Below are 17777 nucleotides of genomic sequence, written 5' to 3'. Positions count from 1 at the left end.
GCATACCTTCAATTAACTTCAGTCTCTCAGTCATATCCAATTATTTGAGACCCCACTGACTGAAGCACATCAGGCTCCCCTGTCCTCCACCATCTCCTGGAGCTTCCTCAAACTCATGTCCATCGACTCGGTGATGCCATCCAACCATCTCATCCTCTGCCATCACCTTCTCTTCCTGCCATCAATATTTCCCAGCACCAGGGTCTTTTCCAGTGAGTCAATTCTTTTCACAGTTGGTCAAAATATTGGAGCTTCAGCATCGGTATCAGTACTTTCAATGAATATTCAGGGCTGATTTTCTTTAGTATGGACTGGTTTGATTTCTTTGAAGTCCAAGGGACTCTCAAGAGTCTTCTCCAGCACTGCAGTTCAAAAGCATCAATTCCCTGGTACTCAGTTTTGCTATAGTCCAGCTCTCACATCCATCCTGAATACTAGGAAAACAATAGCTTTGACTAGATGGAATTTTATTTATATATATAAACATATATGTACACACACCTATTTATATATATAAACATATATGTACACACACACTAGATGGAATTTTATTTATGTATATAAACATATATGTACACACACCTTTTCAAAAAAGTTTTTGAAAAGCAATATAATTATATTTTGGATAAAGAAAACAAATAAACTAGCATAATTTTTTTTCAAATATGCATTTTGGCTATCATGTTTTGTCTAAAACCTTATCTTTAAATGTAGTTTATTTTTACGCTGATAATAGATACAGAAACATGTCTTAACCTTGTAATATTAACTGCAGAACAGCTTATTTACAACAGCTAATCAAAGTCACAAAATTTTGAAACCTATAGGCTTGCCTAGTACTCTGCTGTTGGTCATTTAACCAACTGATCATTGACTTCATTCCTCCTTGACTCAGAAACTCTTTATAGGTGCTTTATTTACATCAATAAACAAAGCAGGCAGACACTTATCCTCAGGGAACTGATATCCTAGCTGGGAGAAGACAGATAATCTGCAATAAACATGAATCCAAGTACATTATATGGTATGTTAACAGGTGATCTGTACTATTGGAAAAGAACTAGTAAAGCAGAGGATGGGGTTTAGGGAATAAAGGTGAAGAAATGGAGGTGATTTAAAGAAAAACAACTTAGACCACACTGAGGGGAGCAAACATGCTCTCTTGCATTCAAGATTCAAGTTTTCCCCTGTCCAGTCTTGGTCTTCTACCCAACTTCAAAAATGTTTCCATCTCTGAGGCTCTATGCGAACTTATGCAAACATGGATGTTCTGAACATTCTGCCTCTCTTCAGTTGAATTGGTTTCTTAAAAAAATTTTTGGTAAACTCCCCCAAATTAAGTAACATTTTATGCAGCAAATTTTGACAATTTTCTGACTCCTAAAGAAGTAATCTCCTAAGTATTTTCCATTTTTCAACACACTGTCAGTGACCTAATTATGTAAAAGTATCATATATGCATTGCTATTCTAATATATTATGATATTTAAAAAATATACACAAAATATAAAGTAAATGACACTGAGATAAATATAAATGGAAATGTTAATAGAAATAGTAATATTTTCTTCCCCAGGGCATGAGGACACTCATTTTTATGGCCACTGGACTGAAGGATTCAGAATGTACACACATAATTATAACAGTTATTTAACTATCATGATAAAGTAATTTCTTTTACATATAGTTTCAATCAAAGTTCTCAGAATATCACAAGTGGCCAAGAATACAATTATATGTGAATAACTCTCTTCATATACATATGTAAAATTTTGAGAGCTCAATTAAGTAATCATCTTTAGTTCTTTTGTTATTCCATCAGTTCATCCACTGGGAAATAATCCAAACTCTACAAGAGGTATCTTTTACTCAGGGTTTAAATCTCAAGTCATAATAAAAGCGGAGCAATGGCCTAGAAGAATGAATAAAATGTCATATGGATATCATCATATATATGCATTTGTAAAAAAAATTAATGAAAAAATATAGGCTTACAGTTTGCTGAAACAGAAAGTGTACTCATTCAGAACTGAATATACATATCACCTAGAAAAAATACTTTCTCAGCTTCTGATGACTTCTAAAGAAAGGGACTCCATAACTTTCATCTCCAGCCTGCTGTGGACTCTTTTCCACTTTCCTCCTCAACTTCCCTCCATGAAATCTCTTCCTTAGGTTATAAAACACACCTTGGGCTTCTGGTTCTGACAAGATGACATTAATCTCTTTGTGCCCAGTCCTCTGTTCTGAAAAAAAGAAGAGACCACTAAAGGGGACTTTGTATATTTGGCAAGAAGAAGGTGAACTAGTTTAGGGCCTGAAGAATGGCAGAGCAACACAGCAGCACCTAAGAGAAGACAAGCCAGGCCCAGCATTCCTGACTTCCAACCTAGCATCAGAAGGCAGTCTGAATAGGGCTGTTCCTCCCAAGCAACAAATGTGAAGGAACACCAAGTGGTGGTTTAGTTGCCAGGCTGTGCCTGACTCTTTAGGACCCTATGGACTATAGCCCACAAGATTCCTCTATCCATTAAATTCTCCAGGTAAGAATACAGATTCCCATGTCCTCCCCCGCGGGATCTTCCCAACCCAGGGGTTGAATCCAGGTCTTCATGAGGCAAGTGGATTCTTTACTGTCTGAGCCACCTGGAAGGCCCAAAAACTCAATAATGGCATGAATACCTAGAAAATAAAAGGATAAAAGCATATGTTAATATTAGATAAAGTAGAGTTGAGAGCAAAGAAAATTTCCAAAGACAAAGGAATACAAGGACATTACATAAAGAATAAAGAGTTGAATCCCTGGGTCAGGAAGATCCCCTGGAGGAGGGCATGGCAACCCACCTTAACATTCTTCCCTGGAGACTCGCCTGGACAGAGGAGCCTGGCAGACTATATAGTCCACGGGGTCACAAAGAGTTGGACATGACTGAAATCACTTAGCACACATGTAAGGGAGTAAAACTTAAAAGTCCTCACCAAAAAGATTTTGAAAGGTAAATAGGTGAGGTGATATTAATAGATATGTTAATTAAATCAATCAGGTAATCCATTCATAATGTATACCTATTTAAATTGTAAGGTATTCTTTAAATATCTTGCCATTTTATCTGGAAAATATATTTTTAAAGTAACTAGCCTCCAATTAAAATTAATAATTTTAAATTTAATTTTAAAAAAGAATGGCATTCTAACATGTATACTATCATGTAAGAATCGAATCGTCAGTCTATGTCTGACGCAGGATACAGCATGCTTGGGGCTGGTGCATGGGGATGACCCAGAGAAATGTTATGGGGAGGGAGGTGGGAGGGGGGTTCATGTATAGGAACGCATGTAAGAATTAAAGATTTTAAAATTAAAGAATAAATAAATAAATAAAATATTTTTTTTAAAAAAGAGAGATGCTCACCATACTCTGAGTTGTTTTTACTGCAGAAGAAAGGCTATGGCCCAAGTTTATTCAAGGGACTTATCTATAGCAAAATTTTCTGCTTCACTCTAGAGGCCTATTTAGTAACATACTTAAGTTAAATATCAGTAGCAGGATGTAGAGTAGCCAAAAGCACCTCTTAGCAAAATCAAACCTATTTTTGACATAGGAGTTGACGTAACTTCCAGTTAAATCTGCAGAACTAAAAAAATCCTTAAATTCATATACATGTATACAAAAGTGTCCCAGCTCTTCAAAGACCATGAGAAATTACCAACAAGTAACAAAGAAAGCAATTATAATAAAATAGTAAATATTTCATTTCATTAGAGAAAAAAATCAACCACATATTCTTTGTTCAAAAGAATGGAGAAGTGAAGGACCTCTTCCCAAAAGCAACTGGAGTGCATAACTATTAAATATGAACTAGTCCAGGTTCGATGCATGACACTGGATGCTTGGGGCTGGTGCACTGGGACGACCCAGAGGGATGGTGCGGGAAGGGAGGAAGGAGGGAGGGGGGTTCAGGATGGAGAACAAGTGTTACCTGTGGCAGATTCGTGATAATGTATGGCAAAACCAATACAATATTGTAAAGTAATTAACCTCCAATTAAAATAAACAAATTTATATTAAAAAACCTGAAAAAATAGCAAGAATTTCAATGCTTTTTATATAATTTGTTTCAGACATTACGCTTGGAATGTAAAGGGTTTTTTTTTTTTTTTTTTTAATTCCAGATAATAACCAGTGGGATTCATTCATCAGATTTTCAGAAAAGTCAGACACCTTGGAAATTATCTAGGCAATCCTCCCATATTAAGGATATATAAGTAAATCCAAGAATGATTATGTCACTTATCTAAATTTATAAAACTTGATGCAAAAGTAGCAATAGAAACCAGGTTTCCTAGGTTTACGTGAATCTTTACCGAATTACCCGGCAAATTGAAATATCTCCTATGCTCTGAAAAACTTGATTCTTATCTCTTTCACAGAACTGATCATATTCCACTGTGTATTCATTGTCCAGTTAGCATAAGTTTTACCAAGTAAATTGAATTCCCTGAAGGTTCAATCCTGGCATGTCTGTTCTCACTCTATATTCTCACATATGGCTAAAGCTCTTTATAAATGCCTTCTTCTCCCTGAACACCCTTTCTCTCTTACATGATTACCTCCTTGACATCTTTCAGATCTCAGTAAAAACAATCACCTCCAAACACCGTTTCCTGACTCTGACACAGCTCAGGTCTCCTTGTTATGTGGACATATGGCATTCTGTGCTTGTCCCTCTCGACAGGTATCCCAATTGTGGCACAACATTTAACTTTGAAATTCAACTCATTTCTGATTTTCTATTAAAATTTAAGTCCTAGTTCACAAAGTCCACATGTGTGCTCTTCGCTGCTGTCCATTCTTTGCATCCAGCAGGCCTTGCTTAGGTGTTTGTTCAATGAAACACTTTTATTCGTGCAGAATAAAATTTCAATGAATTTTTGAGCTGCTCTCACAGCATACAGTGAACTAAAACCTGTTTGGTCTTTTATTCCACCTACACTAGCCCTCACAGTTTCATGTCCTAAGATAATGTGATAATCGATCACTGACAAAAAGGCTGAATAGGACAGAATCTTAACTGCTATTCCAGATAAAAGTTCCTTTTGTGTGTGTGTGTGTGTGTGTGTGTGTGTGTGTGTGTGTGTGTTTTCCTTTCAGAAAGAACTTGCATTCTAGATTGCTTTCAGGTGAATAGAAACTGGACCGACATGTTAACCGGGGGAAAAAAAAAATAACACTGTTGCAGTAAACAAAAGTAGACAAATCACACATCTTCTGTATACGTCAAGAATCATTTTATCAGGAGCTGTTGGCTCAGACCGTAGAGTCCCCCTGCAGTACGGGAGACCTGGTTTCCATCCCTAGACAGGAAGATCCCTGGAAGAGGGCAGGTCAAACCACTCTAGTATTCTTGCCTAGAGAATCCCCATGGACTGAGGAGCCTGGTGGGTCGTCAGACCATGTAGCTGTAAAGTGTTGGGCTCGACTGAGCAACTACACATAGAAAAATTCCTCAAGGTAACATACTGACATTTAGAAACAGTATCTCTCACTAGTGTGCTTAACTACAACTTCTGCTTTTCAATGAAAGACCAAAGATAAAAGTAGTATTCCATAACAATCAAGTAATTATTTCTATCAAGGAATTTTTCTTAAAGGTAAGCCAGAGAAATACACAGTGAGATAGAGCAGAAAATGTGAAGTAGAAGAGTTCAAAACAAGGAGGCTTCATGGCTGATAATTTCCTTTTCAGGAAAAAGAATAAAACCTCAGTTTGGGATCATGTTTTATACAGAGATTTGCATACTCTTTGGAAATGTAAAAAATGTTCTACTCTAATTTCCTTGTTTAGTTGAGAAAACCAAGGCCTAGAGAAGTGAAGATAAGTTTTCTAAGTCAAAGAGAAATTATGTTAGGATCTGATGAGAACCCAGTGATAGGCCTTAGGGTCCAGTTGCTTCACCTTTAGGCTGACAGGCTGGAGATTGGGAAACCAGTAATGGTGCCGTCTTCAAGCTGAATTGCTTTTACTTTGGGAAACCTCTGTCTTTGCTCTTAACACCCTAAACTGATTGCAAAAAATCCATAATCTATTGGTTTAAATGTTAATTACATCTAAGAAAATATCTTCCCAGGTGAGCATGTCAAAGAACTACAATTTGAAGGAAATGCACAATTCTATGGAATATGTACCACGTGCCACTGGAATTGAATATCTATGCTACCTGTTCCACATTCATAACCTAGGAGGGGAAAACAAGATTGACAATTTTTTTTTTTTTTTTTTTTTTAGCACTTAACCATATCCAGTGTTTTAGTGCATGCAGGCTTCTATTACAAAATGCCAGAGGCTGGGTGGTTTATAAACGACATTGTTTATCACAGTTCTGGAGGCTAGAAATCCAAGATCAGGGTGCCAGCATGGTTGAGTGAGTGAGAGCCCCTTCCTGGATATATGCCTAAATAAAAGGGATGAGCAAGTATTTCAGGCCTCTTTCACAGGAGCCGTAATCCCATTCATGTGGGCTCTGCCTTCATGTGGGTTCTGAACTCATGATCTAATTATTTACAAATGGTCCCACCATCTAAAATCGTCACTTTGGGGATTAGGTTTTCAACATATGAATTTTGGGACAACACAGTATGAGACCATGGCACCCAACAAGGAGACTGTCTTGGCTAAGGTAACTCAAAGCTTCATCCATACTGAACGCTCTGTGGTGTTGATACGAAGCCAAGGACTAAGGAATTATAGATTACTCCTGGTATACACCCAGGGTATTGCAGGGTTTTGATAGGTACAGATAAAAAACTGCCCAGATTAAAAAATTTTTTATTTGAGGGAAAATTGTCTATTCTGTAAAAAATAGCATGCATTTTGTATACTGCATTTAAATGTATAAAACTGGTGTATCTATCCATACACCAAAACACATTATAGAAATACAAATAATCCCATTTACAATTGCATCAAAAAAATAAAATACTTAAAAATATATTTAAGCAAGGTGTTGAAAGATCTATGTATGAAAACATTCAAGACACTCATGAAAGAAATGTTTAAAACACACAAAAGGAACATATTTCATATTTATTGACTGGAAGAATTAATATTGTTTATACATCCATTCTATCCACAGCTATCTACGTATTCACTGCAATCTCTTTCAAAATTCGAAGGCATTTTTCACAAAACAAACAAAAAAATTCTATAAGTTGTATAAAACTGTTGTTGTTGTTCAGTTGCCAGGTCATGTCTGACTCTCACTGACTGCATAGACTGCAACACGCCAGACTTTTCTGTCCCTTACTGTCTCCTAGAATTTGCTGAAGTTCATGCCCTTTGAATTAGTGATGCCATCCAATCATCTCATCCTCTGTCACCCTCTTTTTCTTCTGCCTCAATCTTTCCCAGCATCAGGGTCTTTTTCAATGAGTCAGCTGTTCACATTAGGTGGCAAAAGTATTGGAGCTTGAGCTTCAGCTTCAGCATTAGTCCCTCTGAAGAGTATATGACGTATTTTCCTTTAAGGTTGACTGGTTTTGAACTCCTTGGTGCCCAGGGACTCTCAAGAGTCTTCTAAAGCACCACAGTTCAAAAACATCAATTCTTCAGCACTCTGCCTTCTTTATTTTCTGTCCAGCTCTTACATGTGCACATGACTATTGGAAAGAGCCTAGCCTTGACTATACAGACCTCTGTCCACAAAGTGATGTTTTTGCTTTTAACACACTGTCTAGGTTTGTCATAGCTTTCCTGCCAAGAAGCAATCGCCTTATAATTTCATGGCTGCAGTCACCACCCACAGTGATTTTAGAGCCCAAGAAGAGGAAGTCTGTCACTGCTTCCACCTTTTCTCCTTCTATTTGCATGTAAGTGATGGCACCAGATGCTATGATTTTAGCTTTCTTGATATTTAGTTTTAAGCCGGCTTTTTCACTCTCCTCTTTCACCTCCATCAGAGGCTCTTTAGTTCCTCTTCACTTTCTGCCATTAGAACGGTATCATTCACATATCTGAGGTTGTTGATATTTCTCCCAGAAATCTTGATTCCAGCCTTTAGGACTCATCCAGTTCAACATTTTGCATGACATGCTCTGCATATAAGTTAAATCAGCAGGGTGACAATATTCAGCCTTGATGGACTCCTTCACCAATTTTGAACCAGTTTATTGTTCCTTGTCTGCTTCTAACTGTTGCATTTTGAACTGCATGCAGATTTCTCAGAAGATAGCTAAGGTTCATCTGGTATTCCAATTTCCTTAAGAATTTTCCACTTTGTTATGATCCACACAGTTTGGTGAGATCAATGAAGCAGATGATTTTCTGGAATTCCTTTGCTATATCTATGTTTTAGCAAATGTTGCCAATTTGATCTCAGGTTCCTCTGCCTTTTCTAAACCCAGCTTGAACATCTGGAAGTTCAAGGTTCACATAATTCTGAAGCCTAGCCTGGAAGATTTTGATCATAACCTTACTAGCACTGGAGATGACTGCATCTGTTCAGTGGCTTTAACATTCTTTAACACTGTCCTTCTTAGGAATTGGGATGAAGATTGACATTTTCCAGACCTCTGGTCACTGCTGGCTTTTCCAAATTTTCTGACATATTGAGTGGAGCATTTTAATAGCATCATCTTTCAGGATTTTAAATAGCTTTGATGGAATTCTATCACCTCCACTAGCTTTGTTGACAGCAGTGCTTTTTAAGACTCACTGGAGTTCACATTCAGAATTTCTGGCTCTGAGTGAGAAACTATACCATTGTGATTATCTGGGTCATTAAGATATGTTTTTGTAGTTTTATTTGTATTATTTTCCATCTCTTGGTCTATTCTGCTGTATTAAATCACAAAACACCAAAGATAAAAGTGATCTTGAGAAAGAACAAAGTTTCGACTAGGGTTGCTGATTTCAAATTGTATTAGAAAGCTATAGTAATCAAAATGATTTGCTTCTGGCACGAAAACAGACACATAGATCAACAGAGCAGAATAGCAAGCCAGAAAGATACACACACCCATATATTGTCGATTAGCTTATGAAAAAGGAGCCAAGACTGTCCAGAGGAGAAAGGACAAGCTTGTCAAAAATGGCACTGGGAAAACGGGATAGTCCTATGAAAAAATGAAACTGTACCCCTGTCTTTGCCATGACGAAAAATCAGCTAAAAAGAGATTAAAAAGTTGAACATAAGACTTTAAGCGATTAAACACTTAGAAGAAGACATTGAGGTAATCTTCTTGCCATCGGTCTTTGCAATTGTTTTTTGGGTTTCACACCAAAAACAAAGGCAACAATTGCAAAAACAAACTAGTGGGACCACATCAAACTCCAAACAAAGGAACGCCAGTAAAATCAAATGGCAACTTACAGATTGACAGAAGGTATTTCCAAATCATATATTTGATAAGGGCTTAACATCCAAAAATACATGAGACATACAACTCAAGGGGTAAAAAACCCAAATAATCAAAAAAATTTAATGGAGCATAATAAAAGAAAGAGTTTCAATAAATCTGAAGATTAGAATGTAGATGACAGACCCAGCAGGGTTTTTCTTCTAGAACAACAAATGCCTGTGCATTCCTGGCATTACTTTCTTAATCTCCACTCACTTGTTTAATAATTACAGTTCAATGTGTACATTCTTCAATCAATAGCAATCACCCCACAGTGAGCTGTAATGTGTACTAAGAACAGCCCCACTGTGGAAAAAAACTAATATTTGCATCCTTACTAATGAGGCATATAAAAAGGAAAGTAATTTCCAGAGTTTACTACTCCATTGTTTTCTATATTTCATTTCAAAATTGAGCCATCTAGTAAGGAAAATGAGTTGAGACCTCAATAATATATAGATAGAAAACCAGTTTTAAATGGGAGCATTAATGGATTATAATTTGGGGGTAATTTCTTATTATTGCTGTAACTCTATTCCTTTTGATTCTCTACTGTATCAGGTTAATAATTTATCATAACTATTAATACCAATAGGGACACCTACTGGTAAATTACAGTGAGTAGAGAAAGAAAGAATATATTAGGCAAGAAGTCAAAGTATGGGAAGCCAACATTGGCAGTAAAGTAAAGGTCAGTATGGCCCTGAGAGGAAGGAAGGTTCTGAGAGTTTCTTGAAACACCAAGAGTCGGATGTGAGGAATTAGCTTAATTTGTAAACCAGAAACTCTACCAGAAGAAATTTAAGTTCATAAAATAGTATGATGGTAAAGCTCAAAATTTAGACAGAGAATAGGGTAGGGTCGGGTATATAGACATTCAAAATTCTCCATTGCTTAGTGCATTGCTCAGGCACTCAAGGACCACCTTCACTGAAGTCTTTCTCTATTGCTAACCCTACAGGTACCAGCATGGAGAAAGAGATAGCTCTACTCCACAGGCAGTAGAACTCTCTTTTATGGCCTCCTGGCTTTCCTTAAGAAGCATCCCATGCAGCAGATTTCCTCCATCCCATCCCATCAGGCTGACTCCTGACAGTCAACAGGAGTTCTCTCCCTGGGATCATTCCACAATCCCCATGGCTCCAGCTCCCAGCTTCCGTGGACACCAGTGGACTTACAAGCCTGTCCAAGGTATGAAAGGCTGCAGCATGGCTTGTCTATGTGGTTCTCACTCTGTTCAGACTGTCACAGAGTAGTGAGTTCACTGCCCAACTGCTCAAATGCCTCCATCATCCCAGTGAACGGCCATGGACGTGGGGATCTCTCCCCTGCACTTCAGGTCCCTCTTCCACTGATGCAGGCTGGTCCCCTTGCTCTCCTACTTCTTCCCCTCCACCTTGCCCCTTCTTTCCTTTGTCCTACCAAGTTCCGTATGGATCCAGATAATCCTTCTCAGTAGTCAGGAAGTCCCTCCAGTATTCGCCTGGTCTTCTGTGAGAACTGCGGCACCTTTAGACGTTCCTGATGCATCCGCGGAGGGAGGTGTACCCCACTTCCACCTACCCCTTTGGCATCTTGTGCACCCCCATTTGAGTATGTATTTTTGAAATGAGTTTCCCTTTCTATTAAGTAATATTGCCATCACCACACATGTTTAACTTTTGCTTTTTGAAGAGGACACAGGTAAGTTCCACTGTCTTCAGTTGAGTCAGTCATCCAGTTGTGGCCGACTAATTGAGAACCCACGGACTGCAGCATGCCAGGCTTCCCTGTATATCCCAGACTCCCAGAGCTTAGTCAAACTCAAGTCCATTGAGTCGGTGATGCCACTTGATGATGTCCACTTTCTCAGAATATTTCAAAAATACAACGCAATCTTACTGGTTAAGGTAACCATTCTCTACATCAGATCCTCAGTCCAGTTCAGTTGCTCATTCATTTCCGACTCTTTGTGACCCCGTGGACTGCAGCAACACAGGCTTCCCTATCCATAACCAACTCCAGAGCTTGCTCAAACTCATGATTAGGTCTCATGATTAGATCACGAAGCTAAAATTTAGATCTTCAGACCTTATTAATTTTTTATATATGAAAGTGTGTAACCTTTCAAAATCTCTTTCTATTTCCCCCTACCCTCCAGTCTTTTTTTTTAATTTTAAAATCTTTAATTCTTACATGCATTCACAAACATGAACCCCCCTCCCACCTCCCTCCCCATAACATCTCTCTGGATCATCCCCATGCACCAGCCCCAAGCATGCTGCATCCTGCGTCAGACATAGACTGGCGATTCGATTCTTACATGATAGTATACACGTTACAATGCCATTCTCCCAAATCATCACACCCTCTCCCTCTGCCTCTGAGTCCAAAAGTCCCTTATACACATCTGTGTCTTTTTTGCTGTCTTGCATACAGGGTCGCCATTGCCATCTTTCTAAATTCCATATATATGTGTTAGTATACTGTATTGGTGTTTTTCTCTCTGGCTTACTTCACTCTGTATAATCGGCTCCAATTTCATCCATCTCATCAGAACTGATTCAAATGAATTCTTTTTAACAGCTGAGTAATACTCCATTGTGTATATGTACCACAGCTTTCTTATCCATTCATCTGCTGATGGACATCTAGGTTGTTTCCATGTCCTGGCTATTATAAATAGTGCTGCGATGAACATTGGGGTACATGTGTCTCTTTCAATTCTGGTTTCCTCGGTGTGTATGCCCAGAAGTGGGATTGCTGGATCATATGGTAGTTCTATTTGCAATTTTTAAAGGAATCTCCACACTCTTTTCCATAGTGGCTGTACTAATTTGCATTCAAACCAACAGTGTAGGAGGGTTCCCTTTTCTCCACACCCTCTCCAGCATTTATTGCTTGCAGATTTTTGGATCGCAGCCATTCTGACTGGTGTGAAGTGGTACCTCATTGTGGTTTTGATTTTCATTTCTTTGATAATGAGTGATGTTGAGCATCTTTTCATGTGTTTGTTAACCATCTGTATGTCTTCTTTGGAGAAATGTCTATTTAGTTCTTTGGGCCATTTTTTGATTGGGTCGTTTATTTTTCTGGAATTGAGCTGCATAAGTTGCTTGTATATTTTTGAGATTAGTTGTTTGTCAGTTGCTTCATTTGCTATTATTTTCTCCCATTCAGAAGGCTGTCTTTTCACCTTGCTTATATTTTCCTTTGTTGTGCAGAAGCTTTTAATTTTAATTAGATCCCATTTGTTTATTTTTGTTTTTATTTCCAGTATTCTGGGAGGTGGATCATAGAGGATCCTGCTGTGATTTATGTCGGAGAGTGTTTTGCCTATGTTCTCCTCTAGGAGTTTTATAGTTTCTGGTCTTGTATTTAGATCTTTAATCCATTTTGAGTTTATTTTTGTGTATGGTGTTAGAAAGTGATCTAGTTTCATTCTTTTACAAGTGGTTGACCAGTTTTCCCAGCATCACTTGTTAAAGAGATTGTCTTTACTCCATTGTATATTCTTGCCTCCTTTGTCAAAGATAAGGTGTCCATATGTGTGTGGATTTATCTCTGGGCTTTCTATTTTGTTCCATTGATCTATATGTCTGTCTTTGTGCCAGTACCATACTGTTTTGATGACTGTAGCTTTGTAGTAGAGCCTGAAGTCAGACAAGTTGATTCCTCCAGTTCCATTCTTCTCTCTCAAGATTGCTTTGGCAATTCGAGGTTTTTTGTATTTCCATACAAATCTTGAAATTATTTGTTCAGGTTCTGTGAAAAATATGGCCGGTAGCTTGATAGGGATTGCATTGAATTTGTAAATTGCTTTGGGCAGTATACTCATTTTCACTATATTGATTCTTCTGATCCATGAACATGGTATATTTCTCCATTTATTAGTGTCCTCTTTGATTTCTTTCATCAGTCCAGACAGCTTCACAGCTGAATTCTACCAAAAGTTTCGAGAAGAGCTAACACCTATCCTACTCAACCTCTTCCAGAAATTTGCAGAGGAAGGTAAACTTCCAAACTCATTCTATGAGGCCACCATCACCCTAATACCAAAACCTGACAAAGATACTACAAAAAAAGAAAACTACAGGCCAATATCACTGATGAACATAGATGCAAAAATCCTCAACAAAATTATAGCAATCAGAATCCAACAACACATTAAAAAGATCATACACCATGACCAAGTGGGCTTTATCCCAGGGATGCAAGGATTCTTCAATATCCGCAAATCAATCAATGTAATTCACCACATTAACAAATTGAAAAATAAAAGCCATATGATTATCTCAATAGATGCAGAGAAGGCCTTTGACAAAATTCAACATCCATTTATGAAAAAACTCTCCAGAAAGCATGAATAGAAGGAACATATCTCAACATAATAAAAGCTATATATGACAAACCCACAGCAAACATTATCCTCAATGATGAAAAATTGAAAGCATTTCCCCTAAAGTCAGGAACAAGACAAGGGTGCCCACTTTCACCGCTACTATTAAACATAGTTCTGGAAGTTTTGGCCACAGCAGTCAGAGCAGAAAAAGAGATAAAAGGAATCCAAACTGGAAAAGAAGAAGTAAAACTCTCACTGTTTGCAGATGACATGATCCTCTACATGGAAAACCCTAAAGACTCCACCAGAAAATTACTGGAGCTCATCAATGAATATAGTAAAGTTGCAGGATATAAAATCAACACACAGAAATCCCTTGCATTCCTATACACGAATAATGAGAAAGTAGAAAAAGAAATTAAGGAAACAATTCCACTCACCATTGCAATGAAAAGAATAAAATACTTAGGAATATATCTACCTAAAGAAACTAAAGACCTATATAGAGAAAACTACCCTCCAGTCTTTGGCAATCATTTTTCTACTCTGAGTTCCATCCGTTTTTTGTTTTGTTTTGTTTTATTTTTTTTTTTTTGAGATTGCTTATAGTTGAGATCATATGGTATTTGTCTTTCTATGACTTAGTCCACTTAGTGTAAGGCCCTCCAGTTACATCCATGTAGTCACAAATGGGAGGGTTTCTTATTCTAACGGCTAAGTGATGTTTATCTCTATATCACACTGTTTTCATCCATTCCCCCGTTGAAGGATTCTTGTTTCTATACCAAGGCTACTGTGAATAATGCTGCAATGATGATGGGAATACAGATCTCTCTTTGAGACAATTTCATTTCCTTTGACTATATATCCAAAAGTGACATAACAGTTCTCTTAAATTTCTTGAGGAACCTCCACACTGTGATTCCATGGGAGTTGCACCTGTATACATTCCTACCAATAGTGCACAAGCACTCCTTTTTCTCCTCATCCTCAATAACATTTGTCATTTCTTACATTTTGGTACTAGCCATTCAAAGAGGTATGAGGTGATATCTGTTGTGCTTTTGATCTGCATTTCCTTTGATTATTAATGATGCTAAGAATCTTGTCATATACTTCTTGATCTTATTTGTGGGAAAATGTCTTATTTGTGGGAAAATCTCATTCTTTAAAGATGTAGCATACATTATGTTTATCATATTCCATTATATGAAACTCAGTTGCCGACCTAGATATCAACAATGAACTATCAGAAAGTGGAATAAAGAAAACAATTCCATTGCTATTGCATCAGAAGATGATAAAACACTTAGAAATAAAAGTAAGCAAGGTGTTAAAAGATTTTATGCAAAACCTTTAAGACATTGATATAAGAAATTTAAAGAGTTAAAGATATGTAAGTTAGGTTGTCAATTCAACGTGGTTCTTGAGGTAGAATTTTTATTTCTAAAAACGTCCCTCCTAGAACTGCTTTTGTTGCTTCCTCTAGGTTTTAGATCATCACGTTTTCACTGTTCCTTGTTTCTAGGAATGTTTTGATTTCCCTTATTTCTTCAGTAACCTGTTCATGATTTAGAAATGTGTTGCTTAATCTCCATATGTTTGTGTTCTTTACAGATTATTTCCCCCCGTATAATCGGTATCTACTCTTATACTGCTGTGGACAGAGAAAATACTTGATATAATTTTAATTTCCTTAAATTTACTGAGGTTTGATTTGTGACCCAAGATGAGGAAAATGTTCCATGTGCACTTGAGAAGACAGTATATTCTTCTGCATTAGGATGGAATGTATGAGATATCAATTAGGTCTGTTCGAATATTTCCCTTTAGGCTTATGTTTTCTTATTAATTTTCTGTTTTGATGATCTGCCCACTGGAATAGCTGCAGTGAAAATGTGCCCTACTATTATTGCGTTACTGTCAATTTCCCCTTTTATGTCAGTTAGTGTTTACATTATGTGTTGAGGTGCTCTATTGTGGGTAAATAATATTTAAAATTGCTATGTCTTTTCTTGGACTGGTCCCTTAATCATTTGTTAGTGTCCTTCTTTATCTCTTATAATAGTTTTCATTTTAAGGTCTATTTTTTCTGATATGAGTATTGCCAATCTGGCCTTTTGATTTCCATTTGCATGGAATATCTTTTTCATCCTCACTTTCAGCCTGTATGTGTCTCAAGGACTGAAGCGGGTCTCTTGTAGACAACATATATATGGGTCTTATTTTTATATCCATTCAGCCAGTCTGATTCTTTTGGTAAGAATGGGAGAAGATAACAGCAAATAAAACAACTGATAAAGGATTGCTTTCCAAAATAGAAGCAACTCAAACAACTCAGTTGTCAAAAGCAAAGGCAAGAACTGCAAAATAAACTAGTGGGACTGCATCAAACTCAATACCTTGTGCATAGTAGAAGAAGCCATCATTAAAATGAAAAGACAACCTATGGAATGAAAAAAAAATTATTTGCAAATCACATGTTTGGTAAGGGCTTCATATCCAGTATATATAAGAGATTCATGAAACTCAGCAGGAAAAAAAATCAAACAACCAAAATTATTAAATGAGCAAAGGAAGAGTTTGTGGTTTTAAAAATCTGAAGAGTAGATGGTAGATGAAAGACACTGTAAGTTTTTCCTTCCAAAAAAGAACCCTGTGTCTTCCTGACATTGCTTTCTTTGTTTTCAATCACCTATTTGGTGATTACAGTTCATAGTACACATCCTTCACTCAATAGCAATCACCCTACACCGAGCTATATGTGCTAAGAATAGCCACACTAATTATAAAAAAAATAATAATTACATACTTAATCTTGAGGCATCTAAAATCCAAGGTGATTTTCAGAATGTTCACTCCATCATTTTCAACATTCTATTTCAAAATTGGAACTTCTAGTAAGGAAAAATGTGTAGGGGACCTCAACAATACATGGATAGAAAGTCATTTAAAACTGGCAGCATTACTGGATTATAATTTAGGGGAATGTATTATTCCTAATACTATTGTAATTTTATTCCCTTTAATTCTCTGCTATACTAGGTTGATATTGATTTAAAATAGTAATACCAACATAGAGGCACATGGTGCTCAAGTTACAGTAGGTAGAGAAAGACAAAGCTTATGTGGCAGGAAGCGAAATCACAGAAAATTAGCAATGGTTTCAAAACAAGGAGCTGTATGCCTAGAAAGAAAGCAGAGTTCTCCAATTATTTGAGACAACACGAACAGGCCAGATGTGAGCCAACCAGCTTAAGCTGTATACCAGAAACAGCACCAGAAGAAAAATGAATTTCATAAAAATATGCTGATGCTAAACGCCCAAATCCAGACAGTAAGAGAATAGGGTAGGGTTTATGTAGATGCTGAATACTACTCAGAGAGGTAGATATGGAAGCAAATACACTAATGAGCATCAGAAAAATCAGCACACAAATGGGTGTGAAAAATAAATCGTAAAGAGACTTGGTAGTCTGGTCTAAACAATAAGAGAATCAAATTAGAAAGCCAAAATATAAAAACTTGTGCACATGATAGACCCAGGGAATGCTCAGCAGAGAAAATTTCGGCCTTAGTGACCAGCGAACAGAAGCCTCCAGCATCAGGAACAGACACCCTGGGCAGGACTCACGACTGTGAGCTTCTGGGAACAGCCTCAGTTTCAAAGTTTGGGCACTATACCACCTAAAAGCGAACGTAGACAAGGATTATAGCTTGCTATGACATGGAATCACAGACAATGCTGTTTGTTAGTTTACTTTTCTCATTCAACTATAAAGTTAATGAATCACTGACCAATAATAATTGACACCATGAGTTTCCAGTCAGACCCTCTGTTATATGATCCCCCAGTTTTAATAATTTAATTTATTGATGTTTAATTGAAGGGGAATTGCTTTACAATACTGTACTGCTTTCGGCCAAACATCAACATGAATCAGCCTTAGGTATACCTATGTTCCCTTGCCCTTGGACCTCCTTCCCACCATCCTCCAGTCCCACCCCTCGAAGTTGTTAGAGAAAAAATCATATGGTTAGTCATCTACCAATAAATGA

The sequence above is a fragment of the Ovis canadensis genome, chromosome 20 (genome assembly GCF_042477335.2).
Source record: "Ovis canadensis isolate MfBH-ARS-UI-01 breed Bighorn chromosome 20, ARS-UI_OviCan_v2, whole genome shotgun sequence".
Classification (NCBI taxonomy): domain Eukaryota; kingdom Metazoa; phylum Chordata; class Mammalia; order Artiodactyla; family Bovidae; genus Ovis; species Ovis canadensis.
The sequence above is the reverse complement of the archived record's forward strand: the minus strand, read 5'-3'. Positions refer to the sequence as shown.